Source organism: Ipomoea nil, unplaced genomic scaffold (assembly GCF_001879475.1).
Source record: "Ipomoea nil cultivar Tokyo-kokei standard unplaced genomic scaffold, Asagao_1.1 scaffold0900, whole genome shotgun sequence".
NCBI lineage: Eukaryota > Viridiplantae > Streptophyta > Magnoliopsida > Solanales > Convolvulaceae > Ipomoea > Ipomoea nil.
In genome coordinates, this window is record NW_017617328.1 from 743,790 (window position 1) to 765,286 (window position 21,497).

The following is a 21,497-nucleotide window of genomic DNA, read 5'->3' on the forward strand; positions in this document are numbered from 1 at the left end:
TGATTTTTATTATACTTTTTTTTTTTGGAAAACGTAACTCAATTCATTAAATCATTCGCAACAATCAACACAAGATAACTGGGGGGTTCCTCTAACCACTTCCCGGGACCTGACACAGAAACGGCTTCCCTAGCTAGGACATGGGCCGCACGATTCGCAGATCGCCTAGCATATCTAAAGCTAACCCCATTCAACAAAGAGGCTATTGCTTTACATCATCTACTACAAAATCAAAAGCATTAAAAAAAGAATCAGAGTTCAAAGCATTAATACATAGTTGTGAATCTGTCTCCACATCCACATCCCCCATTCCCGTACTATGCAACCAAGTCAGAGCTTCACGCACGCACATTACTTCGGCCTCCACAACACTAAACCGGCCCAGTACACAAACACTCTTCGCAGCCATAAACTGTCTCTGATCATCTCGCAACACCCACCCCAACCCCATTCTATTCCGAACGGTGTCAAAAGCGGCGTCAGTATTCAACTTAATCCTCCCGGTTCCTGGCGGCACCCACCGCGAATCCCCTACCTGATTCTCCCGGTGCCCCGCAACATCCTCCTGCACCCCCCTCCAATTATGCCAGTAACACAACGCCTGCTGTGAGACTTGGTCCCTATCAAACTGCACACCTCGCCAAAAGGTTGCATTTTTGCTTGTCCATAATTCCCAACACAACATTACAAACTTGCACTTCTTATCATCACTCAGGTATGTTAGCAACTCAAAAAACCAGTCTATCAAATTACCTTGGTCATGCGTTAGTGTTGGCAACTGAACCGCAATCCAGACTGCTCGGGCATGGAGACAATCCCGAAACAAGTGTGAGTCCGTCTCATCCGCCCCTCCACACATATGGAAAACAACCATACATGCCACCCGTTTCGCCGCAAGAGCCTCCCTTGTTGGCAGTATACTATTAGCAAACTGCCATGCAAACACCTTCACCTTAGCCGGCACTTGCAAATTCCAAATAATGTTCCACGGACGATTAGACTGACACTCACCCATAAGCAACCTATATCTCGATCTCACAGTATAGGCACCCCTTGATTCCCCCTTCCATACCCAAGCATCCCGAGGGCGTCAAACACTTACCGGCATATTTAGAATATAGCTTGCATCCCTGGCATTAAAGAGATCCAAGACACAAGCACGATCCCAACCAGTCCCAGCACCATTCATTAACGAGCTTACTGGGGCCAATCTAACGGTTTCATGCAAGTGAGTTGTCACATATGGATCCTCCGCCATTACCAACCACGGTGCTTCCCCAATACTCGTAGTTCTCCCGTCACCAATGCTCCGTCGGTACCACTGTTTGATTGCATTATTTGCCTCAACAATACTTCGCCATATGTATGATGGATTATGGCCAATCCCCGCTTCCATAAAGCTCGAACGCGGGTAATACCTGCTTTTATAGACCCGGGCAACCAACGAGTCCGGCCTTGTTAGAAGCCGCCAAGCCTGCTTGCCTAGTAGTGCCAAATTCATCTCCTTCAGAGTCCTGTACCCCAGTCCACCCTTAGACTTGGGTCTACATAACGCACTCCAAGCCTTCCACCGTATTCCATTATTCCCGGCTACCTTCCCTATCCACCAATATTGATTTAGGATAACTTCAATCTCCCTACACAAAGTCACAGGTAATGAGAAAACCATCATGGCATAACTAGGTAAAGCCTGCAGCACATTCTTCAGGAGTACTTCCCGGCCAGCCCTAGACAGGAACCTGGTATTCCAGCCTCTAACCCGTGCCAAAACACGGTCCTTAACAAACCCCAGAATAGCTTTTTTGTTCCTCCCAACTAATGATGGCAACCCCAAATATCTCTCCGTTGTGTCTCCCTGCTGGACTCCTAGAGTGTTCATTACAGCATTTCTACCTGCCTGACTTGTATTACTACTAAAGCACACCATGGACTTATCAAAATTAACCATCTGCCCCGAAGCCTCTGCATATACATCCAGAACCTCTTTCATATTAATACTCTCCACCGTGTCCGCCCGCATAAATAGGAAACAATCGTCTGCGAACAAAAAGTGAGATATCACCGGTGCCCCCCTTGCTACCCGCACTCCATGCAGCATTCCTCGCCTCATTCGGTCCTCAATTAAAGCACTCAATCCCTGCACATCCATCAAGAACAGGTATGGGGATAACGGGTCACCCTGGCGTAGCCCTCGGCCTGGCACTATTGGCCATAACTGTCTCTGCTCGTGCAAAATGTGGTACTTTACACCACTCACTGTCTCCATGATGATATTTACCCATTTATCACTGAAACCCAGTCTCAACATCACCGCACGTAGAAACCTCCACTCAACTCTATCATAAGCTTTAGACATGTCAATCTTCAACTCAGCTACCCCATCACGGCCCTGTGCTTTCCTCTTCAGATAATGGTGTACCTCAATAATATTATTATACTTAAACAATAATATTATCAATTATATTATAGAATATAATACCATACATAATATTACCAATTAATAGATTTTATTTAATTTTCATTTAACATTTACTTACCAAATATGCTTTACTACAAAAGTTTGGGCAGGAAAATGAAATAGGATGATTTTGTTTTTAAATAATAATAATAATAATAATAATAATAATAATAATAATAATAATAATAATAATAATAATAATAATAATTATTATTATTATTATTATTATTATTATTACATAATTATAATTATACTAATATGATGGTAGTGTTTAACAGCCAAGCACATTGTGCTAAGATGGCATGTAGTGATCTCTCCCATGTGGGAGGTCATGAGATTGAGTTTTAGAGGAAGCGTTTATATTAATTATTACTTTTTATTCTATGTTATAATTCTTACGTTAATATTATTATTATTATTATTATTATTATTATTATTATTATTATTATTATTATTATTATTAACACTTGATTACTTTTAGATATTATTATTACCTCTTATATTATTATTATATTATTATTATTTAAGTTCTGCTAGTATATAATGGCCGTGGGGCATAATAAGAATATATACCATAATTAAATATTCTTGTATTCTATTTCGTGAGCCACAATAATAATATAACCATAATTAAATATTCTTGTATTCTATATTCTTCTATGATTTCTATTACTATCATTAATTATTTCATAGTTTACCATAATTAAATAATTTGACCAATACAATGAGTTTGGGCAGGAAAATGCTAATAGGAGGATTTTACTTGTAATTATACTAGTAATTGTCATGTGTGATGCACGAACTATTATTAATTTAATAAATTTACCAATTAAATTTTTAACATCCTCTGAATTAGCAAAGAAAGTAATGATTGTGAAAACAAAACAAAAAAAAGGTACTTGAGTTATTGAGCTCAGAATTAGTTTTATTAAAAATGTAAGTATAACTATACAATGTAATATTTAATATTTTTAAAAATTTAATTATGCTATTATTATGTTGATTTTAAAGTTTATTGTTACTTGTATTATTATTTGAATTTAATTTTTTTTGAAAGGAATTTGAATTTGAAATAACTACTTTAATTATATAACTAACATATTTAAATAAAACTTGTTAATCTTGTTTCTATCCGTACTTGAGTTATTGAGCTCAGAATAACTTCAAACATATATGTATAAATACATCTACCCACACAATTAATGCATACATACTTGCTAATCTTGTTTCTATCAAAATGCATTTACACTTTGGAGGAAAATTTTTGTGGCTAGATTCTGTTTTTTTTTATTATTATTATTATTATTATATATATATATATATATATATATATATATACATACATATATATATATATATATATATATATATTTATATTTATATTTAGGGAAGGGTTCAGGTGCGGGTATAGCTTCCCGTGCGGTTAGATCTGAGCCTGATCAAATTTAGATCAACGACTCAAATCAATGAAAATTAAAAAAAAAAAAAACACGTGCGTGTCTGGAAGAAAGAAGCATAAGCTAAAAATGACGCACCTTAAGTGATAAAAACACAAACTCACGCACATTAATTACAGAACTTACACACATTAAGCACAACCTCACGCACATTAAGCACAAAACCCACGCACTTTAAATATTAAGTCACAGACTTTAAGTTTCAACAACTACTGACATTAAGCACAAACTCACGCACATTAAGTACAAAATTAAACTCACGCACATTAAGCACAACCTCACGCACATTAAGCACAACCCCCACGCACTTTAAGTATTAACTCACAGACCTTTAGTTTCAATAACTACTGACATTAATCACTAACCTCACACACATTAAGCACAAACCCTACGTACATTAAGCACAACTCCACTCACATTAAGAACAAATCTCACGCACCTTAAGCACAATAGTCCACACTTTAAGTTTTAACAACTACTCACGTTAAACACAACCCCACGTACATTAAGCAAAAAACTCATGTACCTTACACACAAACCTCACGCATCTTATATACAAAACTCACGCACATTAATCACCGATACACTCACCTTAATTTTGACCTAGATGCAAAAATTACAAAATTGCCACCGTGTTTTTTTTTAAAAAATTTGACAACTCTGGACGTTGATTTAAGCGAGATGAATGGTCCAGATTAAACTGCACAACCGCACTTAGGCACCCTAACCGCACCAGAACCTAATAAATAAATAAAATAAATAAATAAATAAATAAATAAATATATATATATATATATATATATATATATATATATGTATAGATATTGATTGCCCTAATGTATTACGAATAAGAATTTCAATGTAGAATTATAGTACAAATTGGAAAGTAAGAAACAATATATTCTATTAGGAATTGTATTACACTATTTTATAAGATTAGAATATGAATTTTAACCTAGAATTATAGTACGAATAGGAAATTACGTAGAAAACAATATATTTTATTAGAAAGCTAGATTTTTTTGTTATATTATTACATAATATTACATAATTACATTACATAGTAATAATAATAATAATAATAATAATAATAATAATAATAATAATTTTCTGTTGTGCGACCAAACATTAAAAAAGAAAAATATTTTCATAAAAAAAAATTAAAATAAGAAGTCATTAAGCTAAGGGTTAAATAAGAGCCTTTTGACTTCTCAATACTTGCCCACGTTGAAGGGCAAGCAATTATGTTTGGAAGAAGAGCATTGCTCCTCTTATATAGAAGAGCTCAAGAGCTCCTTTTTCTAAACATTTTCGATGTGGGATCAAAATGATCCCACATCATTTACAAAGGGGAGCCACGGGCGCCCCGTTGTTTTTTTTGTTTTTTTTTTAATTTTATTATTAAAATATTTACATAATAATAATAATAATAATAATAATAATAATAATAATAATAATAATAATAATAATAATATAAATTTTGTTTTAGACAATTTTTTTTTTGTGCAGTCGAACATTAAGAATAAAAATATTTTTTGAAAAAAAAAACTAAAAATAAGAAGCTATTAAGCTAAGACTTCTCTAAATAAAAGCATTTTGACTTTTCAATACTTCCCACATCATTTACGAATTATAGTATGAATAGGAAAATAGAAAACAATATATTCTATTAGGAATTGTATTACACAATTTTTACCTTCAAAAAAAGTATTACACAATTTTATAATATTAAAATATGAAATTTAACCTAGAATTATAGTACAAATAGGAAAGTAGAAAACAATATATTTTATTAGAAAGCCAGATTTTTTAGGAATTGGACGGGAAGTTAAAGTTCCGAATTTTGTTTTTATATATAGTATAGATAGATGATATATATAGATATAGATTGCCCTGTTGTATTACGAATAAGAATTTTAATGAGTACAGATTATATATATATATATATATATATATATATATATATATATATATATATATATATATATATATATAGATTGTCCTATTGTATTACGAATAAGAATTTTAATGTAGAATTATAGTACGATTTGGAAAGTATGAAACAATATATTCTATTAGGAATTGTATTTAGGAATTGTATTACACTATTTTATAATATTAGAATTGGAATTTTAACCTAGAATTATAGTATGAATCGAAAAGTAGAAAACAATATACGGAGTATTTTATTAGATAACTAGATTTTTTACGAATTGAGCGGAAAGTTAAAGTTCAGGATTTTATTTTTATATGTAGTATATAAGTATATATTTTCTTTTATTATTACAGAACAACAACAACAACAACAACGACAACAACAACAATAATAATAATAATATAAATTTTCTTTTAAATAATTTTCTGCCGTGCAGCCTAACATTAAAAAGAAAAATGTTTTATGAAAAAAAAAAACTAAAATAAAAAGTCATTAAGCTAAGGCTTCTTAAATAAGACCATTTTGACTTTTCAATACTTGCCCACATTGATGGGCAAGCAATTATGTTTTGAAGAGAATCATTGCTCCTCTTATATTGAGGAGCTCAAGAGCTTCTCTTTCCATACATTTTCGATGTGGGATCAAAATGACCCCACATCATTTACGAATAGAAATTTTAATGTAGAATTATAGTACGAATATGATAGTAGAAAATAATATATTCTATTAGAAATTGTATTACACTATTTTATATTATTATAATAGAAATTTTAACCTAGAATTATAGTACGAATAGGAAAGTAGAAAATAATATATTTTATTAGAAAACGAGATTTTTTAGGAATTGGGCGGAAAATTAAAGTTCAGAATTTTATTTTTATATATAGTATAGAGTATAGAGTATAGATATAGATTTTGAAGTTTAATATGAATACATATTTTTAGGGTTTATTACAAAAAAGGTAGATTCCTCATCTACTAAACATTAAAAATTGATAAAATAATAGTTTTATATAAACAAATAAATTTTACAAAATAATATATGTGAGTGCGTTGGTTTTTTTTTTTTTTTTTTTTTTTTTTTTTTTTTTTAATGAAGAAGCCCTAACTACAGTAAGGTCTCTTCGTTCAATTGGGCAAAGAAGTCATTAAACAACTTTGTAAGTGTAAAATTTGATACACATTGAAACCCTTTATGTTGACTAATTTATTTGTCAAATTAATTAGAATGTGTAGGTGATGCACTTGGACCAACTCCTATCAAGGTTTATTTCGATCTCTCCAGCAGAAAGAAAAAATTCATGGGATTCAAGGTTTATTGGTTTAATTTATGAAGTATGGTCTAATTAATTAATGGATGGGAATTATGAATAGTCTTATAATTCTGATTCGTGAAGCATGGTTAAATAATTTAGTAGATGAGAATTATTGAGTGATCTAATTTATTAAGGCATGGATATTTTATCAAGTGGTTGGGATTTATTTAAGAATAATTGAATTGAAGGCACAAAAGTAGCTTCACAATTTGGGAAGTTTGTTATGAGTTTTGGTTATAAAAGGAAAGCTACATGTTTGGTTCAAGGAACTGATTTCGTACTTAATACTAAGAAGGAAAGTTTTGTTTATCACAATATATATTCTTCCAAAAGGTTGAACTCCAACCCGGCCTAAGGCCCCAGCCCGACAGAGCATGCTGAAAATTTGTTGAAGTCATGCTGGAAATTTTGAGTGCATCTGATTCAGTATCAGCATCAGCCTCAATATTAGCTTCAGCATCAACCTCTGGTTCAGGTTCAGCATCGTTAGCGCCTGAAGTAGAAGATGGCATGCACGTTCCAATCTTGAGTTTGATGTTGGGAGGGTTGTAGTGGTTGTAGTGGCTGTCAGCCTTGTGTACAAATCCCTTGTAACACGTTGGTGAACATCTAGTGGATTGGGCAGAAGTGAGTTGCCCCTCAGAGGTAGAAGAAGTGCTCTGAACTGCATGATCAATTCTGGTGTGCTTGATTTAATTTCTTGCCTTTTTATTTCGTTATTTAATTTTGCTAAATGACTTAATCAATTTATACGGCAATATCAAATCTAAAATCAAGTAGAACATTAAAATGTAATTTGAATTCAAGATTCACAACACTTTTTCAAACTTCTTCATCTACATCTAGATGAGGAAACCCATGAGCTCTTTCATCTAGTTAGAGAAGCCATCTTCATACAGAAGTCAGCCAACCATTTTATTAAATCTCATTTTTTTTAATATATTTATTTGCACACATCAGTACGTGCCAATTAGGATTCACGTTCTTTGTCCAGTTGCTTACTTGGAAGAAATTGAACATTTTCTTTGAGCCTTTGATATTCATTAGTCAGCAGAGACAAAATTCATCTCTGATGGAGGACATGGGAATAATTTGGGAGCTGGATGTTGGAAAAAATAGCTAAAAATGGCATGTTAAGTGGCTATTTTGTGGTACAATTATCAGTGGGGTCCACTTCCGATTTGGGTCGAGTTAAAGTGGATTCGGATTCTTCGTAGTGAGACGAAGAGATCGATATATTGTACGCTCAAAACGGATAATGGGTGAATGAGATATTGATTCTCAAAGTAGACCCATTTGAGTTGGAAAATGAAGGGAAAAAGTGAGCTTTTGTCCCACATTGCTTTGGAATGAAGATTTTCCCCCTTTATATACAAGAGTTCATTTGAAGCTTATAGAATTGTATAGCATAGAGGCTCTCTCGCGCGGGGGGGGGGGGGGGGTGCGGTGCAAATCAAATTCCAACTAGTAGAGATTGAAAAAGGCTTGATACAAGCCCGAGCTCGTGTGCGCCGGCACCTGGGGCACGAATGTCGTTCGGAAATTGGCTGGCCTTGCGGGCATAAGTTATGCCAAACTCCGGAACAATTTTCCAACACAATGCCATGCCACTAGGTTGGCCCACTGTGGTCTCGGCCAAAGGAGGCCGAGACGAGACAAGGCACCAAGGCCGAAACTGCTACACGATACTGCTTTCTGTGACCGTTGGGTTCAACTCTTACTGTTACGGAATTAATTCCAATCTTTGTTTTTGAATTGAACCCCATGGTAAATGTTGCTGTTACAAGGTGTAGTGAGGGGTGCCTTACAGTGCCTCATTAAAAGCTATTGGCTCCTTCACCCCTATATAAGAGAGGTAGTGAGAAGCAGATTTTTACAACACTACAGCACTATCACTGTACACGAAACATTGTTTTCCAGCCTCAAAATTCTGCTTCTACTCCCTTTCTTTGCCTACTGTGTTCATAGCCTATCTTGCTCGCCGAATTCCTTGTTTGAGTGCTCAAACATTGAATCACTAGCAAGTTTTATCCTGTGAAGCCTAGGCCACAACGCTCCTAGCATCTACAGGAGGTGGCAAATAAGGTTTTAAGGAAAGAGTGCTCACTCGACTCTTGCAAAACCCAACACCAAACACTAGCCAAATTTCTTCATCTTTTCTTCCCTTATTTCCAGAAAAATAATAATCTTATTTTGATTATTATTTGTGTTTTCTACCAACGGTACCAACACTGGATACACGAATAGGAAGGATTAGGAGAAAGGAAAGAAAAGATATCCTTTTTTTACCAGTAAATAACTATATACGATATATATATATATATATATATATATATATATATATATATATATAGTTTAATTGTTACTTTTAAAATGTTGTAATAATTTATTGATGCACCACGAAATACAAGCTTCCATTTCTTGAACCACCACTAAAAACTGGAAAACCCTTGTTGGGACGAAGAAGAATGGTTTTTTACAGTTTATAGAAGAAGATAGATGAATTAATCTTGACTAGATAATTGAGGGGTAACTTCCATTCCCTGTAAAGAGTTGCTACACAGCTCTTGTCCAAGAATTATCATACAGACATATGTTAATTATTAAGTTGTCATACTTAGGAGTAAAGTTTGTAATCTTGTGATTACTAACCAACTTAGTTGGATTGTCCCATTTTCATGTTTCATTTTGTAATAATTATGGATAAAGGTGAATGAGTGGCTACAATAGCTAAGATTTTGTGTCACGAGTAATCAAACGCGTGCCAAGCACTTTGAGGGAAGGTCACAGAATCAAACTATATCAAAAGTCGACCCATAGCCTTTACAAGTATCAACCTCACTCACTCAATCAACATTTGAATCGAGTAAGAATGACCAGGGATCGAGTCTCACCAGCGGCAGTGTGGGAGCAACCTCTTAAAGTGAGGGGAGCTCCTTGTGCGCAGTGAGTACCGGTCTAGCCTTTGTGGTTCATGTTCAGTTGAGTCACCATGATTTACATCCTCTCAAATGTTCTGTCGGGCCGGGGTGTGGGGGGCCCTTAGGGTTGGGGTTCAACCTTTTGGAAGAACATTTGAATCTAGTGAAACACCATTAATTATGTACAAATGTTTTAAGTCTTTTTTATTTAGCAAGTTATTTCTAAATTATCAAATATCCGTATTTACATTCTTTTCTTTTCGGTAAATTAAATAGACCGTTGAATGGTGGTAAGTTCTTAATAATCAAATTACCGAATATAAATATTTACATTTTTCTCTTTTCGGTAAACTAAATACAACATTTAATGGTGGTAAGTAAAGCAATAATTAAGTAAAAGAAAAAAACAACAACAATAATATAGGCATCAAATCTGTAAAGCAAAAACTCTTTTGACTAAATTGTCTATATTGTCCAGTATGTCCAGTTGTCCACCAACTCAAAAATGATCTAAACTCGTAAAGAAAAAATAATCAGTCCAAGAGCTAAAGATAATCAGCATGTAGAAAAAGCAAAAGTAAATAAACAATATCAAGCGGACTTCGCTACTTTATGTTGAAGATGCTAACTTTTATTTTTCCTTTTTTTTTTTAATAAATTATTAGTCCATATTATTATTGTCGTTGTTGTTTTTTGTTGGGGTGGTACTGGTGACAGGTGGATGGTTTGTAAGTGATCGGTCAGTCCACTTAATCGAAAAAAAAATTAAAAATTACTTGTACTCTTAAATTTTACACCAAAATTTTAATTTTTTTTCACAAAATTATGATATTGACATTTTCATATGAACCACATGATGAAAATAACTAATAATCAATTGTCACATCAGGAAGTAAAAGTGAAAGAGTAGAAATAGAGATTACATGTAGTTAAACTTATCTGGAAATGTTCGGACCACCGGTCTTCGATTGCGACATAATGATGGGAATCACGGGAGGCCTTAGTGTTTTTTGGGGGGGGGGGGTGAAGGGGGGCGGGCAGGGCCGGTCCTATAGTTTTATAGGCTCGGGGCAAGTGAAAAAAAGGGGCCCCAATACGATATTTAGAAGTTAATTTAAATTTTTGTAATTAAATTTTAAATGTTATATACAAGTACAAAAATACTAATGCCAACTAAATTGAAATAAAATTTAAAATTTTTTAACATTTTACAAATACAATACTAATACAAAACTAATTATGACAAAAAACTTCTATTTGTTTTCCTAGATGCAAAGTCATTAATGACCTCTTCAAGACTAATATTGTCTAAGATATCATTCTCAATACATAATATTGCTAATCCATTTAATATTTCTTGTGACATTGAAGATCTTAGATATGTTTTCAATAATTTTAATTTTGAGAAACTCATTTCAGCAGAAGCTACAGTCACGGGTATAGTCAATAAAAACCGATAAGCAATAGACACCGTTGGGTAGCAATCTGCAACTTTGACAAACTCAAGAATCTCGATTGCTGACATCAACTTTTCTGGCAAAGTCATCTGTAACACTTTTAATTCAGAAAAAAAGATCATTTGAATCAACATCTGACACATTGTTATGAGAAAAAGTAATTGCAAAATTATTACAACATTTGATTAATTCATTATTATCTAATAAGTTCAATTTTTTAGAATCATACAAGAATCCAAAAATATTTTCAAATGTCTTTAATTGCTCAAATCTAGTATTCAATGAAGCAATTGTCATATCCACAACAATTAGAAAATAATTAACTCTAAAGGATTCCTCAGGTGATTGCATTTCCTCTTCATGATCATTTTCGTCAAATTGTTTTTTCCTAATAATACGACGTTTAATAGGAAATGTAGGATCTACGTTCATCTCACATGCAATATTTTTGACAATATTTATACTAGAAACAAACCCTTCATTTCTATACTTCTCAAAAAAATCTATTACACCCTTAATTTGATTTTTAGTAGTTTCAATGCACATAGATTTTGATTGCAACCTTTTACTAACCATGTTAATAGCAAATAAAATTTCATACCAAATAACAATTCTAAGTAAAAATTCAAAACTCTCAAGTGCACTAACCAAGCTATCTGCTTCACTCTTTGACTTGGCATCATCACTAGATTTAGATCATTCTAACAAAGCTAACCTTATTTGAGGAGCTTGAAATCTAATATCTTTGACATTTTTTATTCGACTCTCCCAACGTGTATTGCATAATGATTTTACAGTTAAGTTTGAAATATTATCAAGTAAAATTTTCCATCTTTTAGGAGAACTTGAAAATAAAACATAAATGCGTTGCATAACTCCAAAAAATGAAACTGCTTTAATACAAGAATGTGTCATATCACTAACAGTAAGATTAAGACTATGACAAGCACATGGCATATACAATACTCTCGGATTTATTTCAAGTAATCGTTTTTGAACACCTTGGTGCTTTCCTTTCATATTAGAACCATTATCATAACCTTGACCTCTCACATCATCAATTTTAAGACCTAGCGCTTTAATTGCATCTAACAATTCATTAAAAAGTCCTAAACTAGATGTATTGTCCACTTTTAAAAACTCTAAAAAGTACTCTTCCATTTTTATTTTATTAGTAGACATATTAACACATCGTACTACTAAACTCATTTGTTCTTGAAGACTCACATCTGGGGTGCAATCAAGAATTATAGAAAAATATTTAGCCTCTTTAATAATATTTATAATAGAAGTTTTAACACATTGGGCCAAAATAGAAATTAACTCATTTTGAATTTTGTGCCCAAGATAATGATGATGAATTTCATGATTTTGGATACGTCGAACATGATCTTGCATTATAAAATCAAATTCTACAATCATCTCAATCAATCCTAAAAATTGTCATTATTATCATAGTAAATTTTTTCATTGGATCATCGAAAAGCCAAATTACATTTTGCAAGACATTTTACAACAACAATTATGTGTAGTAAAACTTGTCTCCAACGTTCTTTTTCTTTTAAAATTTCATGTTGTAGATCCTTATCTATAGTTGATTATTATTAATCTTGCTTTTAGTTCATTCCAATTTGTTATATTAGTCATATGATCAACACTATTCTCATGTTCTTTGAGTCTCTCACTAAGATGCTTCCAATCTCTAAATCCATCATTTGATAAAGCACTTGTATTGTTATTAGATTTGAACAACTTACAACAAAAATAATATACTTTATCCACATGTTTTGAGTAAACTAACCATTTTCGATCACTAGTTTCTCCATTACTCAACTTTCTAGTATAATAAGCATATGAAAAATGTCTAGAGTTATTATATAAAGGAAACACAATATTTAAATCTCTTATATGCCCCTTTTCAACCAAAATATCTTCTTTTTTTTTTTTTTTATCAAGATTAGACCAATTTCTAGGGTCATAAATATCAAAATAAGGAGTAATTTGTTGATCAACCAAAATATTTTCAACATTATTCTCATTTGATAAATTACAATGTTCACCCAAATGACTATTATTTATTACATTATCCCGTCCACTCAAATTACAAACATCATCATCAACATGATCTTGATTACTCAAATTTTCATTAGATTGTTCAAGATTATCTACAGTTGGTCTTTCTAAATTTTCATTAGAGGATCCTACTATTTTAATAAATGTATTCATAGCTCCTCTTTGTGAGTCTATTTACTGCTCAACTTCTTCTCTTTTTTTTTTTTTTTTTCGTTTTTCACTTCCAGATAAATATTTTTAGGCAACATTGTATAAACAAAATTATTACAAAATTGATCTAAAAAAAAGGAACAAAAGCACCTGTGTAGCGTTTGCACTTGTGAATCAGTTAATTAGAGTAAGTTTGACAGCAAGCAGTATTTCCTCGTGCTTCTTAAATCAAGATTTGATGAGAATGCATTACTTCCTCTTCCTGTAATTCTGTAAAGTTGGACTATAATATTAAACTTAATTCTTTATATTCTGAAATATTGAATTTAAATGCAGCATGTTCTTAAATTTTTTTTTTTACATGATGTAAATTACATCATTCAGTTTCTAAATTCTAATGTGCAATAGCACAATACTAATTACACTTATGAATTATGACTTAGCACTTCACAAAACTTCCTAAATCCTAATTACAGACTTTAATTTACAGACTACAGTTCAAGTATTTTTCACATTAACAAAACTTTCTAAATCCTAATTACAGACTTTAATTTACAGACTACAGTTCAAGCATTTTTCACAGCAATCGGCATCAAATTAGGAATACCCAGAATTGCATATTTCATTATTAATTAATAGAATAATAATAGCAAAAGACAAATTTATAATTAGTTGAAATTAGAATTTAGAAATTACCTTTGTGGGTTTGAAATTCGGTGAAGCCGTGAGCTCGTGAAGCGGTGAAGGTAATTAGGCGAAGCCGCGAAGGCAGAATCTATCATGAAAGCGGAACTGCGGTCTGCAGAGGTCGGACTCGGAACTGGCGGTCTGGCGGAAGGCCCGGTGCCCCGGTGAACCGTGATTCCGTGAACGGAGAACAAATTTGGATTTGCAGAACCGTGAAGGTACGTGATTTAATGGATTTGCAGTTTGGTGAGTTTGCTTCTGAGGAATCTGAGCTTTGATGACTCCATTTTTACCGTTGAGTGGAAAATCAATAGTAGCGTAGGTGCAAGGCGGCGTGGGCGGTGGGCATCTCCTCCAGTCCTCCGACTCCTCGTCTTCGTCGACTACTTCGGCTTCTTCGCAATACACGAACTTGACCGAAAACATTAAAAGATTTTTTTTATATATAATATATATACTATATATCTATGGCCTATGGGCCCCTATTAACGATGGGGCCCTGGGCAAGGGCCCAGCCTGCCCTTGCCCAGGGCCGGGCCGGGGCGGGTGAAACGGGAGGCCTTAGTGTAGTATAAATGGAGTAGGATTCTTGAGATTCGGGAGATCTTACCTAAAGTCGAATTTAGGAGCTTGTTATTCTCTTTGGTGTTCTTGCCTGAATAGTTGTGTTGACTAGACATGGACTACAGTTAATCGTAAACCTATTATTATTATTATTATTATTATTATTATTATTATTATTATTATTACAAATTGAGTAAGAATTATACACAATGCATGAAGAAGAAAAAGATAATTTGGCGTCCCGTTAGGTTCAAGTGTTCGATCATCTAATCTCAACACTTCAGCAGTAGGGTGAGATCTTGGAGCTCCTGATTTACGTAAAAAAAAATCAAAGAAATAATTTTTTAGTTAGACCATGAGGTATTATAAATAGACCCTAAATAATATAAAAAACCAAAATACTACTTGAAGACCAAAAACCTACTCTCAACTATTACTCCATTAAGTGTTCAAATGTTAAAAAAAAAAAAAAAAAAAAGATTGGATGAAACACATAACCCTTTTATGTTAAGTAATCAAAGCATGTCATATTATACTATACTAAATATAATCCTCCTTACACCCGGCTAACCCAATTAAGGGTCAAAGAATAGTTTTTTTTAGGGCTAAAGCCAAAAAGTTTATATTCTGGAGGTTAATAGAACTTGTCGAGTGTTTATATTAGTAGCAGAAAAGAAAATGTCTTTGTCGACTTAGCTGCATAAATTTCTTGGACGGCTTGGGTGCATCCAAGCCCCCAAACTCTTCCAGGTTTGGTAGAAAATTGCTCTCAAGGCAAAAAAAAAAAAAAAAAAAATGTCCAGTTTTTGTGGCTCCAACGATTCTGTGGAATCGTCGCCGCTAGAGAAAGATTCCGGCGATTCTTATCGATTTAATCCCACAGAAATAGGGTTCATAATTACCTTAATGAGAAAGACGGTGGATCCTAACTTCTCCACAAAAGCCGTGGAAGAGGGGGATTTGTACAGTTTGAAAGCCTCGGATTTCCTCCCCGGTGTTTGTGTGGGTAAGAGAGATCGGTTGTTCTCCACTATTACCTCAGGAATAGGATACTAGACCCACCGCGGGAAAGACGGAGAAATTTTCCAGGGGAAAACCCTTATTGGGGTATGAAGAAAACTTTATTTTTTACCGAGGGAGAGCACCCGTTTCGTAAAGGAGATTGGAGGTAACTCTATTTTTAATACTTACCGAAATCTAAAATTTTTAATAAAAAGAAACAGAATCTTTGCAAAAAATAACTCTGTTCTTCAGTTTCATTTTGTATACACTGCAGTTTCAATTCAACACAACTACAGTTTCATTTCGATATAACTACAGTTTCATTCAATATTTATACACTCAAATATGTGAAAATGTTATTTAATTTTATTTTATATACACTATAATTTCATTAAAACACAACTACATGATCATTTCAATATAATTACAGCTTCATTGTACAATATACACTCAAATATGTGAAATGTTATTTAGTTTCATTTTATATATACTATAGTTTCATTTCACCACAACTACATTATCATTTTAATATAACTGTAGTTTCATTTGATAATATAAAAATAATACGTGAGACAGTGTCGGTTTAGACACACTGTAGTATCTAGACGCGCGGTGCATGATTGCACCATGGTGCATGATATAACAACCCCCAGAAAAGAGTTTGTATTGCCAGAAGAAGAAATTTCAACTCTTGGATGCCGGGTGGAATATATGCTTTCTTTTCCGGACAGACTTTACAGATTCGATTCATTCTGGAAAACAAACAAACACATACACAGGCAATTTTCAAAATAGATCAGAAGAAGAAAATAAAAGAAGATAAAAAATGAAATCTTAGCTTGATCAAGAAATTAAACTATATATATAATACCTACCGAGCAAATACCATTTTTGGTCACTACTTTTTTTTTGCCAAAATTTATCATGTTGGTCACCTATTTATTAAGGTATGTTAAAATATGAAATTGTTGGTCCCGATAGAGTGTAGCGAGAGTCCAGAGGGGGGGGGGGGGTGAATAGACTCTCTTCGTGATATGCCCTAAAAATCACCTTTTGGTGTTTTGGCGCAGCGGAATAATTAGATTCGTTTATATGCTTTGTCCGAGTTTTCGATATAAGAGAACTTTCGGTAAGAATAAAAAGAAGGATAATATCAATGCAGAATATAAATGCGTAAGTAAAAAGATAGAAGGGACGAGAGATTTTTATAGTGGTTCAGCTAACGTTGCCTACTCCACTCTTCTTCCACAACTGATGGAAGGATTGCACTATCACTCTTTAGTACAATTACACAAAGACTTCCTTGATCACTAAGCCGGACAGCCTTCGTAGGTTTTTCAACTCCTCGAGTTTACTCCGCCTCTATCAACTTCTTCTCCTGAGTTGAGGTTGGTAGAAAATGATTTCTTGATTTCTCCAACGATGAAGTCTTGACTGTGTGAGATGATTGCTTCGAACAAATGGCAAGACTTCTTTTAAGGTGTAAGAAAATGATCAATAACCTTCTTCAAGTAACTTAACACCTTAATACTGGTTCACAAAAGCTTTTGGAGATTTGAGAGAGTTCAAGAGCTTTTGCAAGTAATTGAGTCGAGTGAGAATGAACCAGCACCTTCTTAGTTGATGAAGGTGGGTTTATATAGGTGATGAAAATTCATCCGTTGGAGGGAGATGAAATTTTCGAACCTTTTAACCATTGGACAAGGACCGGGGAGCTTCATGCATTAAATGCTCCATTAATGGGATTGTACCATGTAGTCGTTGAAGGTATAGAAAGCTTTAGGTTTTTGTCCTTTAGCTCCAGGAGATAGTACATCTTCATTTAATGTTCCTCGAAAAGTGTGTCCCATAAGATGAGGTCCTTATCGTCCTAGGATGTTGTCAAATCGGACAGACAAAACATTCTTCTCTTTCTTGGAGAGAAGTAATGCTTGGTGAGAAGCGTCTTTAACAAAGCTATCCTTTCGTGCTTGTTGACAACTCCTGCTTGACTCTCGTTGTCGTTCCTCATGCCTTGTGTCTTCTTTCGTCTTTGAGACCCTATCAACTAGTCATAACTCATTTTCGTGTGTTTGTCTAGCTTAACACAAATTACAGGAGAGTTATGGCAACTCTCGTCTAGGACGAAAGTAGCAAACGAAAAAGCTAAGATTTAGGGGTCTACTTTCTACGTTACATTGGTATCATCAAAATCCTAATACAAGGTTCCTAACATTCAGAGTCCATTCATGGGATACTAATGAAAGCATCTAAGGGCTTTTGACGAAAGAGCTGATGAAGGACTCTTCATGGGATACTCCTCAGTAAGCAAAGCATTCAGAGTCCTAAACAAACGAACAATGGTAATTGAGGAATCCATTCATGTCAAATTTGATGAACAATCTGAGAAGAATCCATCTGGATGTAAGACATCAATCAATTCAAGTCAAAGTCCTCAGCAACATGTTGACGAAGATATCTCAGACGAAGAAGATATACTTTCGTCATACACGAAATATCAGCTAAAGATTTCAGAACCTGAACCTGCGTCTCAAGAAAAGGTTGGAACTCAACAGAATGATCCTACTAGTACCACAACATCTGAACCAATGATATACATTGCTCTACCATATATTCCTGAAATGGATGCTCAAAATCAACAAGATGCATTTGAACCAGACCTTCGGTGGTTAAGAGATCATCCATTAAATTAGGTTATTGGTAATGTCCAAGAAGGTGTGAGAACAAGAGCCTCATTGCACGAAAGTATGATGGCATGCTTTTTATCACAAATGGAATCAAAATCTATAGAAGAAGCTCTAAGTGACCCTGACTGGGTAATAGCCATGCAAGAAGAGCTCCATCAGTTTGAACGAAATGAGGTATGGGAACTTGTACCAAGACCATCTCATCAAAACGTCATTGGAACTAAATGGGTGTTTAGAAACAAAATGAGTGAAGATGGGCTCATTGTTAGGAACAAAGCTCGTCTTGTTGCTAAGGGGTACTGCCAAGAAGAAGGAATTGATTTTGATGAAACCTTCGCCCCTGTAGCTAGATTGGAGGCTATACGAATATTCCTAGCTTTTGCAGCCTATAAGAATTTCAAAGTCTATCAAATGGATGTCAAGAGTGCTTTCTTAAATGGACTTCTTGAAGAAGAAGTGTATGTTGAACAACCACCTGGTTTTGCAATCAATAATGCGCTTGAAAAGGTATATCATCTCAAAAAGGTTCTTTATGGTTTAAAGCAAGCTCCACGAGCTTGGTATGACACTCTTTCATACTTTCTTATCAACTGTGGCTTCACGAAAGGAGTGGTTGACAAAACACTCTTTCGTATAAAAGATAATGATCATATTCTATTAGTTCAAATCTACGTTGATGACATTATCTTCGGAAGCACGAATCCAATTTTGTGTGAAAAATTCTCCAATCTCATGAAGGGTAAATTTGAAATGAGCATGATGGGAGAACTAAATTATTTTCTGGGTTTACAAGTCAAACAATGCCCAGATGGAATTTTCATAAATCAAGCCAAATATACCAAGGATTTAATCCGGAAATTTGGCATTGATGGAAAAAGTTCCGTCAAAATTCCTATGAGCACCTCCCTCAGAATGGATGTTGATAATGAAGGAAAAGATGTTGATCAGAAGAACTTTCGAGGCATTATTGGTTCTCTTCTATACCTAACAGCAAGCAGACCTGACATTTCGTTTGCTGTTGGTGTATGTGCTCGATTTCAAGCCAAGCCGAAAGAAAGTCACATAAGTGCAACTAAAGAGATATTACGATATCTTAAGGGTACGCAAAGTGTCGGACTCTGGTATCCGAAAGAAGGATCATTTGACCTAATTGGGTACTCAGATGCAGACTTCGCAGGGTGTCGAATTGATCGAAAAAGTACCTCAGGAACCTGCCAGTTCCTAGGAGGAAGAATTGTATCTTGGTTTAGCAAGAAGCAACACTCTATTGCTACAAGTACGGCTGAAGCCGAATACATAGCAGCCGGAAGCTGCTGTGCTCAAATTTTATGGATGAGACATCAATTGAGGGATTATGGTATAAATGCACGAGAAGTGAGCATTAAATGCGACAACACGAGTGCAATAGCCATTACACATAATCCTGTCTTACACTCTCAGACTAAGCATAATGACATCAAATATCACTTCATTCATGAGCATGTCGAGAAGAAAGACATATCTCTTGAGTATGTTAATACTGATGATCAACTCGCAGATATACTCACAAAATCCTTGAGTGAAACAAGATTCTCCTCTCTAAGGCATGAAATCGGAATGATTGAAATGACATAAAGCCAAGAGAATCAAATCTGCAAAGATTCTTGTTCTCGATATTCAAAAGATTTGATCTATCCTCACACGCAAGGATCTTTATAAATGAGGTACACTACGTGGTTAAAATTTCATATCTAACAAATATTCTAGTGTTTGTCTTTGCATGTGCAGATATGAGTACAGGAAGCAAAAGAACAATCACGGAGGCACAAGAAGGGAAGAGCGAAATTCTCAATGAACCACTTATAACCGAGCAAGAGTTCAATCAATTTCTTGAAAACTCTCAACATATACAGAGTCTTCTCCGTGACACAACTGAGAATGAATCAAGAGAGTCATTCTACTATGTTGGCAACCCTATAGGGTATGTCAAGGAAAACAGTGTGCTGGAATTAAGTGATAGTTTTGACTACTCACCCTCAAGCACTCCTCCTAAGATGGCATCACCTCTCAAATCCACCGCAAGCAGCAAGAAGAAGAAGGCCTAAATAATTTTGTTAGGCCACGTTGATATGTTGTGATGTTATCATGTTTTTTATCCTTTAATATATGACTCTATCTTTCGTTATCTTCTTTATATGGTGTCAGGATCTAAAAGATTTTATTAAGATTCTCGGGTATGCCTAGGATATCTTGGTTGCAATCAATAAGGTTTCCTCTGTCCCTCCTACCACCTGTGCTGATGATGCCAAAAAGGGGGAAAAGATAAATGACGACAAGGATAAGGATGATGATCAGCCGAGAGATGACACGAAAGATCACTCTCCAGAAGCAAGACACTCGCCTTCTCGGACACCAAGAGACTCTGGCCGAAGGAACACAAATCCATCCCATCCTCCTTCAAGGTCTCGTGGTCACTATTCCTCGAAGCCAAGATACCATGGTCGATACCAATCCAAAACTCTTAAGCCTCGCCAATCTTTCAGTTCTGAAGCCAAGTACATCTTCACGGGTCTGTCCAAGAGAGAACAGACGAAACTAAGGCAGAGACTTATGAAGAACGACAAAGTAACTATGGATGGCATAAGAAACTTTGTGGACTTTGTTCCTTACGAAGAAGGAAGTGGTAAACGTTTTGAGGGTTGCAATGTCCCTACCTGGCTTAAAACTAGGGACAATCATACAAGGCAAGATCACATCAGCACCCAAAACGAAAGAATCAAAAGAGAAAACAGAGAGCTGTGGAAAAAACA

At 34.4% G+C, this 21,497-nt stretch overlaps 1 long non-coding RNA gene across 1 annotated transcript; it reads right to left on the minus strand.

Moving 5' to 3' along the window:
• Nucleotides 1-919: 919 nt before the first annotated feature.
• On the minus strand, nt 920-14,801 carry LOC109179292. The gene is made up of 3 exons (XR_002053871.1): nt 14,465-14,801; nt 13,655-14,038; nt 920-931 (listed from the first exon to the last, which is right to left on the minus strand). It is a non-coding gene; the product is annotated as an uncharacterized LOC109179292 (long non-coding RNA).
• Nucleotides 14,802-21,497: the final 6,696 nt, after the last annotated feature.